General features: G+C 53.0%; 1 pseudogene; it reads left to right on the top strand.

Moving 5' to 3' along the window:
• The first annotated feature begins 460 nt into the window (after positions 1 to 460).
• On the top strand, positions 461 to 6,934 carry LOC118643989 (annotated as a pseudogene).
• The last annotated feature ends 214 nt before the right edge of the window (positions 6,935 to 7,148 follow it).

Genomic DNA, 7,148 nt, shown 5'->3' with positions numbered 1-7,148 from the left:
CCAGGGCCAGGGATGAACCGCACTGGGGTACGTGCCCTTGGCTGGAATCGAACCCACTACTCACTGGTCCACGGGCCAACGCTCTAACCGTTGAGCCAAACCGGCCAGGGCATTGATGTTTTCTTCATCAGGTTGTGTGTTGACATCATTAGTTTAGGAAATGGGACAGAGGAAGGACCCTGGTCTCTCGCTGGGCTCAGCCATCTTAGGGGGATCAGCTCCCTTCGCGTCTTCTGTGAAGATGTCATCATCTTTCTTTCACCACGTTCTCTCTGCGGCACAGGGAAAGAGGGTAGGGCGAGAGGCCAGACGGTTATAAAATAAAAGCCTGGTGCTGCCACCCACTAGCTGTGTGAATTTAGCAAGGTCCCTAACTTCCCTGGGCATCAGTGAATTCATCAGTCCCGGGAGTTAACTCCTTGCTGGTCTGTGAGGACCAAATGAGTTAGCACATCGAAACATGCGTTCAACGAATCCTGAGCGCCTTCTGGAAATCACTGTCCCTGGCTCCTACAATACAGACTGTTCACTGAATGACAGCCAGGCCTCAAAGAATGGCTCAGGCAGTAAGTTTCATGGGGTCTCAGATTTCCAAGAAGCGCCAACATATTTCTGGAAGTGTTCTAAGATAGAGAAAATTGTGGTTCCCAGAAGTCATCTCAGGGTGTATTTTACGTGGTTGGGAGGAGTTCTTCCGTCAGCTGCCTGGAATGGGGATGGGGTGGAGGAGCGTGGGTGTCGGTGGGTCGGACCACATGTTATTCTCCGCCTACGACCGTCTCAGTCGATGCCTGTTGTGATAACGCCCATCTCACTCCCAGAAGTGGGCCAGGTTGGAAGCTGGATCGCATGGCCATCCTGTTCAAGAATCACGCTCTAAGGACATTCAGTGGTCCCTGAACCACTTGTTGGGGGAGCAGAGTATGCAAACTGGGGCCAGAGCAGAGATGCGTGGATGCCCGAGGAGAGGCTGAGCCTTGCCCGGCACCTGTCCCCACTCAGCACTTGGTCCTTCTAAATACACATCGAACATAGTCGCAGTCTGAAGCAGCGCTAAGAGGCCCCTGGCTCAGGCTAGCCCAGATGGGCCGCAGATACCGACTGCCTCAGTGATCCGGTGGGAGCGTTGTTTATCGGGGAGCCCAAGGGGCGAAGCACCAGGAAGCTCAGACTTTCGTCTTCATCACGGTACCCGACTCCTTCTCAGTCACTGCTAGCTTTTGTCATTGTACACGCCTCTGCTGGGCGCCTGCCAGCGTCTGATCACCCCTATGCTGGCAATGAGGTCACCGCACTTTACAACTGGGCTTCAAATAAAGTCAGTCCTGAGCCATTACTCAGGCGATTCTTCTGTGAGTTAAAGTGAACACATTTTCAGACACCTTTTAACTGCTCTTTTCTTATTTCAAAAATTTCCCAAGTCCTCGAGGCCACTGGGTTAAGCGTGGTGTAGCTATCTCAGTAAGGTGTGGCTGTGGTTTCAAGTCGCACTGTGTCCTGTGACCAGGGTGGCGGGCAGGTGGCCGCTCCTCATTTCGATCTGTGCTCAGTCCTTCATAACCTCCCTGGCGTCATGGATTTCATGTCATCTCCACGTGGATGACTCCTCAGCATCAGGCTCTTTCCCGAACCCTAGATTTGTATGTAAAGATGCATATTTGACCTTTCCTGTTTGGGGAGAGGCATTTCAACCTCAATATGTCCCAAATCAAACTCTTAATCTTCCTCCAGATCTGTTCTTCTCCACCTCCTTACCTGGAAATTCCATCCTTCCAGCTGCACAGGCAAAAAAAACCTGAGTCACCCTTGACTTCTCTCTCATACTACATTATCAAATTCTAGCTGTTCTGCCTTTAAAATATATCCACTGCTCGGGGCTGGTGTGGGTCAGTGGACTGAGCATCGCCTCGTGGACTGAGAGGTCCCGCTTTGACTCCCGGTCAGGGCACACGCCCGGGTTTCGGGCTCCATCCCCAGTACTGGGCATGCAGGAGGCAGCCACTTGATCTTTCTCTCTCTCATGGATGTTTCTAGGTCTCGCTCTAATAAATAAATAAATAAATAAATAAGCAAAATGAATGAATGGTTATGGCAACTTTGTAAAAACATAAAGTATACCCACTATTCAGTGACTCCGCGTCATCTCCGTTGCTACGGCTTTGTTCGAGAGCAGGTCCATGTCTTGCCTACATTACTTCAGCGGTCTTCTAATGGAGACGCTTCTTCCTTTCACTTTGTGTCCTTTTCACTCATGGGCCTCTTACAGTTGAGAGAAATTCTACTGACTATAACTCAGACCACTTACCTGTTTGTTTTCTTTCTCTCGAAATCCTCCGGTGGCTTTGCAATGCCCTCGGAGTAAAAGCCAGAGTCCTGACAACGCCTGACAAGGACCGAAAAGACTGTGCATGGCCCCCGCCCCGCCCAGCACAGGGACTGGTCCCCCTGGCTCTGCAGCTGCACTGCCCCCTTGCTGTCCCGAGAACACGAACCGAGCCGCCTCCCACCAGGCCAGCCCCCAGCCTGCGCTGCCCTTGCTCCTCCTGGGCAGGGCTTTCCCGTGGGGCATCCCCTGGCTCCCTCCCCACCTCTCACGTCCTCACCAGTAGTTCCTTCCCGGGAGGTGCTGGCGCATCTCAAGCTCCGTGTGCCCTCCCTCCTCTTTCCCTTCCGTGCTGTTTCCCTCAGCGCCAGTCCTCACTGGACATTCTTTTTTTTTATTATTTTTTATTTTTTTTATCCTCACCCGAGGACATTTTTCCATTTTTTGTTCAGATAGAGTAGGAGGGAGAGAGAGGAAGAGAGAGAGAGAGAAACATCGACGTGAAGGGACACATCGAGTGGCTGCCATCCGCACGACCAACCAGGGCCGAGGACAAACTGCAACCAAGATACGTGCCCTTAGCGGGAACCGAACCCGGGTCTCTCTGTACCGCAGGCCGATGCTCTAACCGCTGAGCCAAACCAGCCAGGGCCTCACTGGACATTCTTTATGTCTTATTTTATATGTATTTTAAAAAATAAAATGCCTGTGTTTCTCAGCTTGATGTCAACTAGGAGGACAGTGATTTCTTTTCTTCCGTATCTGTTTGGGTAACCGCTGACAATGATCCAATCCGGCCAAGTATGTAACACGCAGTAGTTCCTCAGGTACGTTTGCCGAGGAAACGAAGGAATGAGTCCTGTTGACATCACCTGAGGTTCAGGGAGCAAGGGAGGCATCGGTAGCGGACTTGGTGACAACCTTTATAACTGATACATTTTCCTGTTAACCTTTTTTCCTCCTCTTCTTAGAATTGTATTAGATTACAGGATGTTCAAGGGCTCCTGCTGACTAGACTGACTTTCTCTGGCTGGGCTCAGGGTCCTTTCTACTACAGTGTTATGGATGTTCGTGTTATTTTTGTTTTGGTGTGAGAAGGGCAAGGAGCTAATATGAAAAGAAACTTTTCATCATCATCATCATTATGATTATTATGTTGTGGAAACTCTGATCTGCTTCTTTAGGTCAGCAGAGACCACGAGTCCCTTGGGCCCGGGCAGAGCTGTGCCGACCTCTTTGGCATGCGACATGGGGTGGGTGCGCCCTGTGCCCGGGCAGAGCTGTGCCGACCTCTTTGGCATGCGACATGGGGTGGGTGCGCCCTGTGCCCGGGCAGAGCTGTGCCGACCTCTTTGGCATGCGACATGGGGTGGGTGCGCCCTGTGCCCGGGCAGAGCTGAGCCGACCTCTTTGGCATGCGACATGGGGTGGGTGCGCCCTGTGCCCGGGCAGAGCGCGTGCCGCTCCTTTCTCCGTATTCACGCCTAGCAAAACCTCCGTCTTCCCCTAGGTTTGCAGAAATCTCAGGAAGATGTGATATGCTAGTTTGGATAAGGGTCTCAGGGACCTTTTGAAAGGGAAGGGACTGAGTCTCTAACCTAGAGGTCAGTTAACATGATCTGTAAAGGGACAGATGGGACATGTTTAGGACTTGTTGACCAAATGGCCTCTGTCACAATAATGCAGGAAACAAATTTGCTGTTGTAATCTCCAAGTCATTGTAAACAACACTTCAGGAAATGAGCATGGCTGTGCTCCAGACACTGAAATTTAAAATTGATTTACTTTTCCTGCGTCATGAAATGATACACAACTGTTTTAAAAAACGTAGAAATCATTTTCAGCTTGTGGGTCACATGGAAGCAGACAGTAGCACCTGTGGTTTTTCAATCATTTCTCTTCTCCGCGATCCCCAAGGCAGAAGAGAGCCCGCAATCCCGCTGGTCGAGGGAGGGACGTGTTCTGGAACACAAGGAGCGGTGTTGTGCTCAGAAACGCTGGCCAGTGTTCACGTCCCTGAGGAAATCATCACCCGGGGTCCAGGTGCGGGCGACCTGTGGGCTGCGGGGGTTTGGCAGGATCGGAATGATCACAGCGTTAGATGCCCCCTCTGGGCAGGTAGGGCCAGTGACCAGAAGGGCCAGTGGTCTGACAGCATCCCAGTGTCTCCTCTGCTGAGCATTTGGAAGATGAACCAACACCTGGTGAAATCTTTGTACAATTTACGATAGGCTTGGGGAGAGTTTTCCAGAGGGAGTTACTGGGCTTCCTGTGAATGTCATGTCATAGGGGCAAGCTGACCTTGTTTGGAACCTAAGCTAGTGAAGAGGGTCATAGCTGTCATTCTTAATTGTTTCTCTGTAGGCCCCTGGGTCCCATAGCATGGCAGCTCCTGAGACCTCAGGAAGTGATCTGTGAACTGACATTTAAGAAACGTAAACCAGTGTCCATTCCTTGGTCAATGTTTTTTTTTTTTGAAGAATTTCTGAGATTACCTAAAGGCCACACATTCTCTTACTGTGGGGCCCCACTGAATGATTCTGCTGCTAGACAAACCCTCACATAAAACCCAAAACCTCCCTCCTGGACTTTGTAAAGACATCACTGCCTCGCTGTGCCCCCTGGGGCTCCCTGTGCCTGATGGGGACAGGCGGCCGAGCAAAGGGCCTGGGGCCTCCACTGAGTCATTGCGCCCCTGGGTGACCAGATTCAGGGCCTTCATTTTCATTCAGTCTAATGGGAACCACTAGGCTGTTTATAAAGGTGATACAAGAATGAGAAAGGGGGGGGGGGAAGAATTTCTGAGATTAAAAGGAAAAGGGTAATGTGTATTGATGTACCATGTTCAGTGTGGTGCCATGGCCATCACAGATAGTAATTATCTGCCCTCGTCCTCCCCAGAAGGTAGTTCTGGTTTGCAGGTGATGAGAACCTGTCCGGTGCCTTACAGCTGAGAAGTGTGGAGTCGTGTTTGAACCCAGGCCTCTGTGGCTCCGTGCGCCCCCGCTGTGTTTCGGTAGATGTGGGTCGCCACTTCTCTGTAGAACGGAGGGTGCAGAGTGAGTTTGGTGTTGGCGTAGATCATGTTTTAGCTCCTTCACTGTCACTAAAACTCAGATCATCTCTTTCCACCTGAGTCGTCATCAGCGGAATCAGGGTCAGGTTCTGAGGAGGAAGAGGAGGGGGAAGAGGAGGAGGAGGAAGAGGAGGAGAAGGAAGAGGAGGGGGAGGAGGGGGCGGCGGGGAGAGGTGACCGGGAGCAACTCCGAGGATGTGTCTGGACAGTCAGCAGAGAAGTGAGAGAGGAAGAAATGAGTGAAGACGAAGAGCAAGAAACTGAGAACCACTCCTCATTGTTCCAGAATCTTCATTTGACCGAGATTCCGGGGAAAGTGGGGAAGGGGAGGAAGAAGTAGGTGAGGGCACCCCACAGAGCAGCGCCCTGCCTGAGGGAGGATCCGTGCCTGACTCCCCAGCCCTGTCACCCACTGAGCTGAAACAGGAGCTGCCCACGTACCTGCCCGCCCTGCTGGGCTGTCGGAGTGGGGGGAGCTCCAGGGCCTGAACGGGATTGAAGAGGGACTTACGGGGTGGTGGACAGAGCACAGGACAAGAAGACAGATGAGACTGTGGCTCTCGGCGGCTGAACGTGGAGAAGGAGGAGGGCTTGTCAATCACATCGGTGATGAAGATCAGCACCATTCTCAAGGAGCAGCACCCCAGTATCAAGACTGTCAGGGAGATTGCTGTGGGCAGCAACATAGACCAGATTGACATTGTGATGCACTGTGTGCAGCATGACCTCAGGAGCCTGAGGGGGACGGTGAAGCAGCCTTTCCTGCCAGGGGAGCTGAAGACCCTGATGATCCAGCTGCTGTGCGGGGTGAAGCGTCTCCATGACAACTGGATCCTGCATCGTGACTTCAAGACGTTCAACTGAGCCAAGCCAGCATCCTCAAGGTGGGAGACTCCGGGCTGGCGAGGGAGTACAGGTCCCTCTGAAGGCTCACACCCTAGTCGTTGTGACACGGGTACCGCACTCTGGAGCTTCTCCTGGGTGCCAAGGAGTACTCCACAGCTGTGGACATGTGGTCTGTGCGCTGCATCTTCGGGGAGCTGCTGACTCAGAAGCCATTGTTCCCTGGGAAGTCAGAGATTGACCAGATCAACCAAGTATTTCAGGACCTGGGGACCCCCAGGGAGAAGATCTGGCCTGGCTGCAATGAGCTCCCTGCAGTGAAGAAGACCTTCACCAAGTACCCCAACGACAACCTGCGCAAGTGCTTGGGGGCCCTGCTGTCAGACCAGGGCTTCGACCTCATGAACAAGTTCCTGACCTATTTCCCAGCAGAGGGTCAGTGCAGAGGACGGCCTCAAGCACATGTATTTCCGAGAGACACCCCTCCCCATCGACCCCTCGATGTTCCCCATGTGGCCCGCCAAGAGCGAGCAGCAAAGGGTGAAGCGTGGCACCTGCCCGAGACCCCCTGAGGGAGGCCTGGGCTACAGCCAGCGGGTGACAATGACCTGAAGGAAGCCGGTTTCCACCTCACACCACAAACGAGGTGGGTGGCTTCAGCTGCAGGCCCTGGCTTCAGCCTCCGGTTCTGAGGTTCACAATGACCCCAGACCAACCCTGGGGACCTGGCTGACGGGGCTCAGCGGGGATCAGGGGCGGGAGCTGGAGGCAGTGTCTGGGTCAGACCCAGGTCCTGCCCCAGTGACGCAGCTGCTGCAGGCTGGGCTGCGGTAAACAGTGACCTCGAGTCCTGGACCGCGGGTCTGGTGTGCTGTTCCACTTTTTCTTTGTTTCCTCTTGGCTTGT

The sequence above is a fragment of the Molossus molossus genome, unplaced genomic scaffold (genome assembly GCF_014108415.1).
Source record: "Molossus molossus isolate mMolMol1 unplaced genomic scaffold, mMolMol1.p scaffold_m16_p_4, whole genome shotgun sequence".
Classification (NCBI taxonomy): domain Eukaryota; kingdom Metazoa; phylum Chordata; class Mammalia; order Chiroptera; family Molossidae; genus Molossus; species Molossus molossus.
Note: the sequence above shows the minus strand (reverse complement) of the source record. Positions and strands in the feature narration are given on the sequence as shown.